Raw genomic sequence first — 14,652 nt, 5'->3', positions numbered from 1 at the left:
GCATTCTAACGAGGAAGAAATTAAACGGCCTTCGGCCTGGCCTAGAATTTTCTCCTCTCTCATAAATAATTTATTCTCCACAATAAACTAAAGTCAAAAATATCTTATATATAAAAATCAATTTGTGTTTATTTGTAGGTTTGTTTGTTTGTATGTTTGTGTGTTCCTTATAGACTCAGAAACGGCTGAACCGATTTTCTATGGAAAACTATGGAAGTATGGGGCTCAAGATAAATATATGTGGGAGTAGACCACATATCTGATACTAACATTAAGGGCCAACTGTCTAGGGGACGTCCCACCACCATAACAACCCCCAAATAGGCCGTATTTGCTCACCAAGACAATTTGGGTCTTAAAGAGAGTGGAACTAAATATTCATAGTTTTAAGGGCCAATACCTCAAACCGGACATATTTGATGACTTTTGCAATAAGGAGTTTAAATGAGATTAGTGTTTGGGTGACCACCCCAATCCCCAAAACACCCCTTAATCGGGCATATTTACCGACCATGTCAATGTGGAGCTTAAATGAGAGGAATTGGGGGGTAGAGCAAGAATTGATAACCAAGAATTGATAACCCTCTCCCAAAATACCCCACAAACAGCATTTTTTTAGTGACCATCGCAATATGGGGCTCAAATAAAAATATTTGGAAGTAGAATACGAATTTGATATCCAAATGTAGGACCCTGTACTTAGGGCATCACCCCTTTCCCAAAAACCCCCAAAGGGAAAAAACTTTCGACCATGCCATTATGCGGCTCAAATGAAAGGTATTTGAGATTAGAAAACGAATTTGATAACCTATTTTGAGGCCATGTGTTTGGGGGACGCCTCATTCTGTAAACTCTTCTTAAGCCAATGGCAATATGGGGTTTAAATAAATGGTATTTGAGAGAAGAGCACGATGCTGATATCAGTGCCAAGTACCTAGGGGACCACCTCTCCACCGAAAACACCACTAAATCAGACATCATAAGAATATCGGGATGAAATGAAGTATTTTAAGAATGGAGTATATCTTATATCCAAACTTAAATTCGTAGACCAATAAAGATCATATGGGATTCAGATAAAGGCACTTATATTGTTAAACTGTTAGTCAAGTTAGCATTGTATTTCACTAACAGATCTTTAATTGTCGAAAATGAATATTCCAAGGAAACTTTTGTTCCATATAAAGTAAAAGAAGGCGCAGCGGAGCGGGCCCGGGTCAGCTAATTTTTCATAAAAATGTCTTTTGCATTTTAAATAGGGAATTCAGTGGATATATTTTGGATGTAATGAAAAATTCTGAATTTTATAACAAACTTTGTATTAAAGAACACACCATAAAGCCCATGCATAACATTTGGGCGTTATGTCGATTTCGCGATTTCGGTGTTATAGCGTAAGTAAAGTTGGGCTTTGTGAAAAAGGATATTATGACATATTGGAATTTTAAAATGTCACAACATCCAAATCCAAAATTTGAATTTTGTGACAATTATTTGGGCTTTCTGTCATTTCAAAAAAATTTTTTTGGGCTTTGTGACATCTTTTGGACGATATGCAATGTTGTTGTTTTGGACGAAATGACGCAACGCCAATAATTATATGAACGAGAAATTCACACAAGACAGAATTACGCTAATATTTAAAGGCAGAGCAGGAGTAATAAATATACATATCAATAAATTTGGAGCAACAGAGATGGAATTATTTACCTGAAACATTCCATCAACACAGACATTTTTTAATATCAGAATTTAACTGGATTGATACTAATTTAAAGACAGACGTTACCGTGTAACATTGTCATTATAAAACTTTGTTTGCCTTATTCACAAAACTTAAAAAAGCCATAAAATTGATTTATTTGATAGTTCTATAAAGGAAATCTGTCAAATAAACCTATGTATTTTATGGCTTTATTAAATTTTGTGAATACCAGCGTATATTTATTATCTTCTTAATAGTTAAGATTTTTGTACCCTCCACCATAGGATAGGGGTATACTAATTTCGTCATTCTGTTTGTAAATTCTCGAAATGTGCGTCTTAGACCCCATAAAGTATATATTGGGTTGCCCAAAAAGTAATTGCGGATTTTTTAAAAGAAAGTAAAAGCATTTTTAATAAAACTTTGAATGAACTTTAATCAAATATACTTTTTTTACACTTTTTTTCAAAGCTAGCTAAAAGTAACAGCTGATAACTGACAGAAGAAAGAATGCAATTACAGAGTCACAAGCTGTGAAAAAATTTGTCAACGCCGACTATATGAAAAATCCGCAATTACTTTTTGGGCAACCTAATATATTTTTGATCGTCATGTCATCTTAAGTCGATCAAGCCATATCCGTCCGTCCGCCCGGAGCAGGAGGAGTAAAGCTAGGCGCTTAAAATTTTGCACAAATACTTTTTGATTAGTGTAGGTTGGGATTGTAAATCTGCCAAATCGGTCCATATTTTGATATAGCTGCCATATAAACCGATTTTCGGTCTTGACTTCTTGAGTCTCTAGAGTGCGCAATTCTCGTCCGATTGGATTGAAGTTGTGCACGTGGTGTTTTGGTATCACTTTCAACAACTGTGTTAAGTATGATTCAAATCGGTTCATAATCTGGACTTCTTGAGCCAATAACGCGCGCAATTCTCATCCGATTTGCCTGAAATGTTGCATGAGTTGTCTTGTTATGACTAAGTATAGCGCAAATGGGTACATAACCTGATATAGCTGCCATATAAAACGATCTGGGGTCTTGACTTCTTGAGCCTCTAAAGGGCGCAAATCTCATCCGATTTGACAGAATCGTTTTGTACAACGGCTTCTCTCATGACCTTCAACATACGTGTCTAATATGATCTCAACCGATCAATAGCTTGATACATCACCCATTTAAACCTATCTCCGATTTTGCTTCTTTAACCCCTATAAGGCGCAATTCTTACGAATGAACTGCTTGATAAATTAACAAGTAAAAGCGTGCTAAGTTCGGCCGGGCCGAATCTTATATACCCTCCACCATGGATCGAATATGTCGAGTTCTCTTTCCGGCATCTCTTCTTAGGCAAAACAGGATATAAGAAAAGATTTGCTCTGCTATTAGAGCGATATCAAGATATGCTTCGGTTTGGACCACAATTTAATTATATGTTGAAGACCTGTGTAAAATGTCAGCCAATTCGAATAAGAATTGCGCTCTTTGTGGGCTCAAAAAGCAAAATAGAGAGATCGATTTATATGGGAGCTGTATCGGGCTATGGACCGATTCAGACCATAATAAACACGTATGTTGATGGTCATGAAAGAATCCGTCGTACAAAATTTCAGGCAAATCGGATAATAATTGCGACCTCTAGAGGCTCAAGAAGTCAAGATCCCAGATCGGTTTATATGGCAGCTATATCAGGTTATGAACCGACTTGTACTTTATTTGACATAGTTGTTGAAAGTAACAATAAAAAACGTCTTGCGAAATTTCAGCCAAATCGGATAAGAATTGCGCCCTCTAGAAGCTCAAGAAGTCAAGTCCCCAGATCTGTTTATATGACAGCTATATCAGGTTATAAACAGATTTGAACCATATTTGGCACAGTTGTTGGATATCAACACAAAATACTACGTGCCAAAATTCATTCAAATCGGATAGGAATTGCGCCCTCTAGAGGCTCAAGAAGTCAAGACCCAAGATCGGTTTATATGACAGCTATATAAGGTTATGGACCGATTTAAACCATACTTGGCACAGTTGTTGGATATCGTAACAAAACACGTCGTGCAAGATTTCATTCCAATCGGATAAGAATTGCGCACTCTAGAGGCTCAAGAAGTCAAGACCCCAGATCGGTTTATATGGCAGCTATATCAGGTTATGGACCGATTTGAACCATACTTGGCACAGTTGTTGGATATAATAACGAAACACGTCGTGCAAAATTTCATTCCAATCGGATAAGAATTGCGCCTTCTAGAGGCTCAAGAAGTCAAGACCCAAGATCGGTTTATATGGCAGCTATATCAGGTTATGAACCGATTTAAACCATACTTGGCACAGTTGTTGGATATCATAACAAAACACGTCGTGCAAAATTTCATCCCAATCGGATAAGAATTGCGCACTCTAGAGGCTCAAGAAGTCAAGACCCAAGATGGGTTTATATGGCAGCTATATCAAAACATAGACCGATATGGCCCATTTACAATACCAACCGACCTACACTAATAAGAATTATTTGTGCAAAATTTCAAGCGGCTAGCTTTACTCCTTCGGAAGTTAGCGTGAATTAGATAACCTGATTAATTATGTTTATTAAAAAAAAACAATTGTTTTTTTTTTTTCTTTTTTTTTTCTTTCTTTTATTTATTTATTCGTCGACTTGCGACTAAGAGGATGGAACTAAGACTAACTTTTACATTTTTAATTTACTTATTCTACAGGTATTATTTGTTAATTAATTATTGCAGTGTTAGCATAAGTTTATTTTAAATGAAATTTGATTAACACACTTTTGTAAATAATTGTATACTCAGCTCCAGACAGTTTTAACTGGAAAAATAAAATAAAGTCAAACTAAAGAATGTCAAATTCACTTATGCTTACAGTGCAATAATTGTACACGTTTTATTGGCTAATTGTTTCCAAGAACTTATCAATTTTATCAGGGGTAGTATGATTATACGTAACTACTCCCCCCTTTAGACTAGAATTCTCCTGAATTCTTTTATTTAATTTTACAGTTATATATTTATGTTTTGTTATGATTATGAAAATTAAAATAATTATTACAATTACTATAGAAATATTACATACATATGTTATTTTAGTGTGGTATTTTAATTTTCCGATATTTCTTACATTGTATTGATGTTCTTTTTCAATTTGTTCGAACGATATCTTATGTTTAAAATTTTGAGTTTTGTTTGTATTTTCAATTATTTGTCTTTCTTTTGTAATTTCTGCAATATTTGAAAAATAATAATCTTTTATCCTAACTGAACAATTATTAAAATTAATTAAATAATTTCCATTTAACAAAATTTTTTCAAAGTTACAAGTTTGATTTACAGTCGTGTTTATTGCATTTTTAATTATAATTGTGTCTATATCTAACTGTATAATTTCAAAGTCTTTATTTTTTATCAATTGACAATTATTCTTTATTAAACAATGATGACTTAACTTTAAATCTTTTAAATGTTTATTCTCTTCAAATTTATAAGTTTTATTTTGAAATTCAAAAAATCTTTCCATATTAGATTCTATTTCATTATTTTCATTATCTGGTATTGGTACAATAAATCTTAATTTTACTGTTATAAATTGTTTAGGTATTTTTATTCCAAACACAAGATAAGAGTTGTTAAGAAATGTTGTTCCAAACTGAATATATTTAAGTTTGTTATAATCTATTTCATATTTTCTTATTTCTCTACTTGTTAAAATACTTGGGTGTACAATCCCGTATTTTGCAGAAATTACATTGTCTTGCAAATGCTCTATCTTATTCTTAATTAATTGTATATTAGTCAATTGTTCTAAGTATAAACTTTTATTATTTTCTTCCTCTAAAAATTTGTTTATAGAGTTTAATTCTTGTTCTATTTTCTTTCTATCATTCTTAATTACCATCTTTAAATGACTTAAAGTTATATTGAAATAATCATTAATTACAATCTGTTGATTATTATTTTCCTTAATTTCATTAATATTAAGAAGATGTTCTTGTATGTTCCGTCTGTCTTCATCGTCCATCGTCCCAAATAACCATTTGGTCATACTTCCTATACCGTTAATTAGTCCACGTCTTTTTCTATTTTGTTTGGGTGTCAACGTCATTAATTTATTTCTGGCATCTAATAGTTCTAACTCAAGTAATTCTTTGTTTTCGATTTTCATTAGAATAATGTTATCTGTTATGTCATCTAAAATTGTTTCAATTTCGTGAAGATTGATTATATGTAAAATTATGTCCGATTCATTAACAATTTTCTGATTTCCCATGCAAATGTCCATATATCCTCTTTGTTCTGTCAGAAATTTTGTAGTAATTATCCCTCTAGTCTGTGGTATCCATATTAGTATCATCAGTATTGTCCAAATCTGCAAATTTCAAAGGTCTTTTAATATTGCACGGATGTATTCGCTCCAGTTTTGTCTTTTTATATTTCGGTTGTTCCTTATGTCGGACGGCCTTATAATTTTTTATAAACCCTTCTTTTCTATTTTCCTTATAATCTTCTCTAGAGTTATTTATTTTATCTATTATTTTTCTTTTACTGTCCTCTAAATACTTTCTAACTTTATTTTCATCCATTTTTCCTTGTTGAACCTCTTTAGGAGTACATTTAATAGTTGAGTGATATCGTTCGTTGTAATTTCTAATTGATCTCTGAATTAATTGTTTCACCGGTATTTCCTTATTTGCTTTATACATTATCCTAAACTTTTCCGCAATTGTGTTGTGAAATCGTTCTATGTCGGCGTTTCCCGTGTGACTATTAGGTTTGGTCAGATGCAATTCTATATTTTCATTGTCTAAGAATTCCTTTAGTCTAGTGGCTTTAAATTCATTATCGGCTATTATTTTCCTTGGCTTCCCTACCTTTGTAAAATGATCATCTAATTGCTCCATTATTGTTAAATGATTTCTATCATTCAATGGATACGCTGCACCGAATTTAGAAAATTTATCAATTATTGTCAAAAAATGAAATCTTTTAATCACATATGTGTCAATATGTATTATTTCGTTTTTCGTCGACGGTGTTTCTGTGTATGAGAATTTCAATTTAATTGGATTTCTATCATATTTTATCTCCTGACAAACTTCACATTGATTTATAACTAATTGAATTAGTTCCATTAATCTTGGGTAATAAATTTTATTTTTTATTTGGTTATAGGTTTCCTGTATGCCCGAGTGCATACTTTCTTTTACATGATATAATGATATCTGTTTCACCGCCTCCACTTCTGTTTCTATATCTTGAGCCCTGATAGTGCATTTAATAAATTCCACTTGTTTCTCATTAGAGTACATTTCTATTAGTTTTTCCTGAACAGTATTATAGCTTTTCTCCGATACTTCCGAAAATATACCTATTTTTCCTTTGGTAATATACTTTCTAAATATTTCCCCCATTTCGTGAAAATCACTTTCCGCTATGAAAATTATCCTTTTATTATGTAAATGTTTTATTTCCTGAACTTTATCATTTGTAAGTATAATCTGTGTCCTGTACTTATTCACTATTTCTTCTTTTATAAAGAAATGATCTTGTAAATTTTCATCAGCTGAATGAATTGTAATCATTGATACATCATCATCATCCTCAATATTATTTATTATTCTCAATTCTGAATTATTCTCCGAATTTTGTACCTTATCTGAAATGGTATCATCTTCATTATCTTTCTCAATTCTACTTAGAAAATCTGCCACATTGTTTTCCTTGCCTTTTATGTATTCTATATTAAAATCGTATTCTCCTAATTTCAAAAACCATCGCTGGTGCCTGGGTGACATGTCTTTCCCTCTATATTTTGTGTGTAAAAATCTGATGGGTTGGTGATCCGTAAATATTTTAAATTTTCGACCATAGAGGTATGGTCTCAAATAATTAACGCTCCATAATATTGCTAGAAATTCTTTGTCCGTTGCCGAATAATTTCTTTCGTGATTGTTAAGCGTTCTTGATGCAAAACAAATTGGATGTCCCTCCTGTGACAGGACAGCACCGATTGCGTAATTCGACGCATCTGTAGTTAATGTAAATTGTCTTTCATAATTTGGGTATCTTAAAATTGGATGAGAACTAATTAAAGATTTTAATTTTTCAAAAGCTTCTATGTATGTAGGGTCCCTTAAATTTATTTTTACACCTTTCTTTAAGTATTTTGTTATTGGCTGTGCGACTTTAGCATAATCTCTCACAAATTTTCTATAATATCCCGTTAATCCCAGGAAACTTTTGATTTGTTTTTCTGTTTTAGGTAAATCTAATTCTTGAATAACCTTAATTTTATTGGGGTTTGGTTTTAGTCCTTCCTTTGTCAGAATATGCCCCAAAAATTCCGTCTCTCTTTTCATGAAATTACATTTGTCGATTTGTATTTTTAAATTTGCCCGTTCCAATACCGTGAAAATGTCCGTTATGGCTTTAACGTGTTCCTTAAGAGAAGTACTAAAAATAAGTATATCGTCCAGATAAACTACACATGTTTTATTAATGAAATCTCTTAGTGTTTCATTCATTAATCGTTGGAATGTCGCTGGGGCATTTTTTAACCCAAACGGCATTCTTATGAATTCATATAATCCGTGAGGTGTCACAAAAGCTGTTTTCTCTCTGTCCTGTTCTCTTATTAGAATTTGATGGTATCCCTTGGCTAGATCCAAGGTAGTAAAATATTGTGCTCGTCCTAGTTTATCTAAAATTGAATCTATGTTCGGTAGTGGATATTTATCATCGATCGTCACTTCATTAAGCTTCCTATAATCTACCACTAATCTATATTTACGCTCTCCAGAATTATCTATTTTCTTGGGTACTACTATTAATGGGCTTGAATATCTTGAACAACTTTTCCTAATTATGCCCTGTTCCTCCATTTCCCTGATCTGTCGTCGTACTTCTTCTTCATGTTGTGGCGGATATCTGTATAATTTGGAATTTATCTGTTCATTTGTTGTCGTTCTTATTTCATGTTTTATTGTCATTGTACTTGTCAATTGGTCCCCTTCTTTAAAAAATATTTTGTCGAATCTTCTTAAAATTCTCGTAACTTCTAAATGCTCCTCTGCATTTAAATGATTCAACTGAATTCTGTCCAAGTCAACTTCCAGTTTTTCCAATGAACATATTTCCAAATCCCTATATGGATTAATTAAAAATTTTGTAATCTCGTTATTAAATGTTATGTGTCCGTCTATTAAATTTATCATCGTGTTAAAATGGTTTAGTAAATCAACTCCTATAATAAAATTGTACTTTCTTCCTTTTAACTCTTGCATTTTCCACTTAATTTTTGTATAATTTGGTAAGTTAAATTCCATAGGTGCGTCAGTTATAACTTCAAATTTAATTATGTCCTTCCTAGTTATGGTGCTAAATTCTATAGGTTGTTTTAGTAAAACTCGTTCAAAATCTTTTACCTTACTGTCAATCAGGCTTAAGTTTGCGCCTGTATCAATCAAAGCTTTATATTTCCTTTTATTAATCGTAATGGTTATGGTAGGTAAACAATCGGAGGTTGTTTCCGAAAAAAATTATTTTGTCTTTGGTCTTGTCCGTTATCCTGATGTAAATTTGGTTCAGAGTTTCCTACTACTCGATAATTATCTACTTCTATATTGTCTATTTCCATAGGTTCCTGCTGGTCTTGCCTAGGTTGATTCAAGCGATTTTGGCTGAAATTTGGCCTAGGGTTTCCTACCTGTTGCTGAAACCTTCTGAAATTTCCCGACATATTATTATAGTTACTTTGTTGGACTCTATACTGTCCTGAATGATTAAAATTTCCATTTTGATTCCTATTATTATAGTTATTATTATAACTGTTATTTTGTTGGACTCTATACTGTCCTGAATGATTAAAGTTTCTATTCCTATTATAGTTATCGTTATTATTATTATTATAGGTTTTATTATTATCATTATTATTTCGTTCTTGTCTAGTATCCGACCTAAAATTATTTTGTCCTAACCAATTCCGTTGATTATATCCCTGGTTATTACTGTTAATCTGCGGATTAAAATTATTCCTATTTTGCGACCGATTTTGTCTAAATGTTACGTCGTCTTTAGTCCTAAACTTCCTATATTCTGGCCTAATGCATGTGTCTTCAAATCTCCTTCTTGTCAATATTTTTAATATATCATTAATGTTTCTTTCTTCGTAAATTTTGTCTAACAGTGTACCTTGTGTCATTTCCTTAACTGTATTTACTAAAAGACTGTCCACGTTTGATAAGTCAATATAGTGGTCATTTCGGTAATAAACTATTAACTCATCTGCCTTATATTTTAGATTCTGCAACTCTATTATTAATTCACTTACCGAATTTACTTTTAAGTTGGCTATCATCCTATATATATTGTGTGGTTCCACGTTCGGTCTATACCTTAGTTTTAAAGTCTCCTTGATTAGTTGCCAGTTGTCCGGTGTGGGTATGTTTATTATGACGTCTTTAGCTTGTCCCTGGATTATTTTATAGAATATTGTTCTTATGGCCTCTTTCTTAATATTTTCATCTTGTATAGTTGACAGCAAGTACTCAGTGCTACTAAAAAAACTGTTCACCGTTACTTCTCCGGTGCCGGTGAAAATGGGTAGATGATTTATCGTTTTTAAAATGTTGTCTTTTGCATTATTTGATTGTGTATCATATAACACCGGGTTACGCTGTTGTTGTTGTAGTTCTTGTGTTTGCTGTTGCAATTCTAGATATGCTTGGCGTAACCGTTCCAATTGTTGATCCTTTCTGGCTAGTTCTTCTGCCACATTTACGGATGCGATGTGAGCTTGTTCCTCCATTCTTCTTCGTTTGTCGAAGACTTTTTGCCTTTGCGAATACACTTTTAAAAGAAAAAAAAAAAAAAGGATTGACTTCCTTTATCTAGTGGTGTCCACTTAACTTAAATGTTCACTGCACTATTGTTTATTTTAGTGGTGTTCAATTTTTTTTTTTTTTTTTTTTTTAATTATTCACTGCACTAATGTTTATTTTATAATCCTGGAGGGTCCCGTAGGATTCGCAGAATTTATTTAATTATTTATAATTTAGGTACGTTTCACTGGATCCTTTTTAATTCCTAAAGGATCCTACCGACTGCGCCAATTAGATAACCTGATTAATTATGTTTATTAAAAAAAAACAATTGTTTTTTTTTTTTTTCTTTTTTTTTTCTTTCTTTTATTTATTTATTCGTCGACTTGCGACTAAGAGGATGGAACTAAGACTAACTTTTACATTTTTAATTTACTTATTCTACAGGTATTATTTGTTAATTAATTATTGCAGTGTTAGCATAAGTTTATTTTAAATGAAATTTGATTAACACACTTTTGTAAATAATTGTATACTCAGCTCCAGACAGTTTTAACTGGAAAAATAAAATAAAGTCAAACTAAAGAATGTCAAATTCACTTATGCTTACAGTGCAATAATTGTACACGTTTTATTGGCTAATTGTTTCCAAGAACTTATCAATTTTATCAGGGGTAGTATGATTATACGTAACTACTCCCCCCTTTAGACTAGAATTCTCCTGAATTCTTTTATTTAATTTTACAGTTATATATTTATGTTTTGTTATGATTATGAAAATTAAAATAATTATTACAATTACTATAGAAATATTACATACATATGTTATTTTAGTGTGGTATTTTAATTTTCCGATATTTCTTACATTGTATTGATGTTCTTTTTCAATTTGTTCGAACGATATCTTATGTTTAAAATTTTGAGTTTTGTTTGTATTTTCAATTATTTGTCTTTCTTTTGTAATTTCTGCAATATTTGAAAAATAATAATCTTTTATCCTAACTGAACAATTATTAAAATTAATTAAATAATTTCCATTTAACAAAATTTTTTCAAAGTTACAAGTTTGATTTACAGTCGTGTTTATTGCATTTTTAATTATAATTGTGTCTATATCTAACTGTATAATTTCAAAGTCTTTATTTTTTATCAATTGACAATTATTCTTTATTAAACAATGATGACTTAACTTTAAATCTTTTAAATGTTTATTCTCTTCAAATTTATAAGTTTTATTTTGAAATTCAAAAAATCTTTCCATATTAGATTCTATTTCATTATTTTCATTATCTGGTATTGGTACAATAAATCTTAATTTTACTGTTATAAATTGTTTAGGTATTTTTATTCCAAACACAAGATAAGAGTTGTTAAGAAATGTTGTTCCAAACTGAATATATTTAAGTTTGTTATAATCTATTTCATATTTTCTTATTTCTCTACTTGTTAAAATACTTGGGTGTACAATCCCGTATTTTGCAGAAATTACATTGTCTTGCAAATGCTCTATCTTATTCTTAATTAATTGTATATTAGTCAATTGTTCTAAGTATAAACTTTTATTATTTTCTTCCTCTAAAAATTTGTTTATAGAGTTTAATTCTTGTTCTATTTTCTTTCTATCATTCTTAATTACCATCTTTAAATGACTTAAAGTTATATTGAAATAATCATTAATTACAATCTGTTGATTATTATTTTCCTTAATTTCATTAATATTAAGAAGATGTTCTTGTATGTTCCGTCTGTCTTCATCGTCCATCGTCCCAAATAACCATTTGGTCATACTTCCTATACCGTTAATTAGTCCACGTCTTTTTCTATTTTGTTTGGGTGTCAACGTCATTAATTTATTTCTGGCATCTAATAGTTCTAACTCAAGTAATTCTTTGTTTTCGATTTTCATTAGAATAATGTTATCTGTTATGTCATCTAAAATTGTTTCAATTTCGTGAAGATTGATTATATGTAAAATTATGTCCGATTCATTAACAATTTTCTGATTTCCCATGCAAATGTCCATATATCCTCTTTGTTCTGTCAGAAATTTTGTAGTAATTATCCCTCTAGTCTGTGGTATCCATATTAGTATCATCAGTATTGTCCAAATCTGCAAATTTCAAAGGTCTTTTAATATTGCACGGATGTATTCGCTCCAGTTTTGTCTTTTTATATTTCGGTTGTTCCTTATGTCGGACGGCCTTATAATTTTTTATAAACCCTTCTTTTCTATTTTCCTTATAATCTTCTCTAGAGTTATTTATTTTATCTATTATTTTTCTTTTACTGTCCTCTAAATACTTTCTAACTTTATTTTCATCCATTTTTCCTTGTTGAACCTCTTTAGGAGTACATTTAATAGTTGAGTGATATCGTTCGTTGTAATTTCTAATTGATCTCTGAATTAATTGTTTCACCGGTATTTCCTTATTTGCTTTATACATTATCCTAAACTTTTCCGCAATTGTGTTGTGAAATCGTTCTATGTCGGCGTTTCCCGTGTGACTATTAGGTTTGGTCAGATGCAATTCTATATTTTCATTGTCTAAGAATTCCTTTAGTCTAGTGGCTTTAAATTCATTATCGGCTATTATTTTCCTTGGCTTCCCTACCTTTGTAAAATGATCATCTAATTGCTCCATTATTGTTAAATGATTTCTATCATTCAATGGATACGCTGCACCGAATTTAGAAAATTTATCAATTATTGTCAAAAAATGAAATCTTTTAATCACATATGTGTCAATATGTATTATTTCGTTTTTCGTCGACGGTGTTTCTGTGTATGAGAATTTCAATTTAATTGGATTTCTATCATATTTTATCTCCTGACAAACTTCACATTGATTTATAACTAATTGAATTAGTTCCATTAATCTTGGGTAATAAATTTTATTTTTTATTTGGTTATAGGTTTCCTGTATGCCCGAGTGCATACTTTCTTTTACATGATATAATGATATCTGTTTCACCGCCTCCACTTCTGTTTCTATATCTTGAGCCCTGATAGTGCATTTAATAAATTCCACTTGTTTCTCATTAGAGTACATTTCTATTAGTTTTTCCTGAACAGTATTATAGCTTCTCTCCGATACTTCCGAAAATATACCTATTTTTCCTTTGGTAATATACTTTCTAAATATTTCCCCCATTTCGTGAAAATCACTTTCCGCTATGAAAATTATCCTTTTATTATGTAAATGTTTTATTTCCTGAACTTTATCATTTGTAAGTATAATCTGTGTCCTGTACTTATTCACTATTTCTTCTTTTATAAAGAAATGATCTTGTAAATTTTCATCAGCTGAATGAATTGTAATCATTGATACATCATCATCATCCTCAATATTATTTATTATTCTCAATTCTGAATTATTCTCCGAATTTTGTACCTTATCTGAAATGGTATCATCTTCATTATCTTTCTCAATTCTACTTAGAAAATCTGCCACATTGTTTTCCTTGCCTTTTATGTATTCTATATTAAAATCGTATTCTCCTAATTTCAAAAACCATCGCTGGTGCCTGGGTGACATGTCTTTCCCTCTATATTTTGTGTGTAAAAATCTGATGGGTTGGTGATCCGTAAATATTTTAAATTTTCGACCATAGAGGTATGGTCTCAAATAATTAACGCTCCATAATATTGCTAGAAATTCTTTGTCCGTTGCCGAATAATTTCTTTCGTGATTGTTAAGCGTTCTTGATGCAAAACAAATTGGATGTCCCTCCTGTGACAGGACAGCACCGATTGCGTAATTCGACGCATCTGTAGTTAATGTAAATTGTCTTTCATAATTTGGGTATCTTAAAATTGGATGAGAACTAATTAAAGATTTTAATTTTTCAAAAGCTTCTATGTATGTAGGGTCCCTTAAATTTATTTTTACACCTTTCTTTAAGTATTTTGTTATTGGCTGTGCGACTTTAGCATAATCTCTCACAAATTTTCTATAATATCCCGTTAATCCCAGGAAACTTTTGATTTGTTTTTCTGTTTTAGGTAAATCTAATTCTTGAATAACCTTAATTTTATTGGGGTTTGGTTTTAGTCCTTCCTTTGTCAGAATATGCCCCAAAAATTCCGTCTCTCTTTTCATGAAATTACATTTG

This window comes from Stomoxys calcitrans, chromosome 4, assembly GCF_963082655.1.
Source record: "Stomoxys calcitrans chromosome 4, idStoCalc2.1, whole genome shotgun sequence".
NCBI classification, from domain to species: Eukaryota; Metazoa; Arthropoda; class Insecta; order Diptera; family Muscidae; genus Stomoxys; species Stomoxys calcitrans.
Note: the sequence above shows the minus strand (reverse complement) of the source record.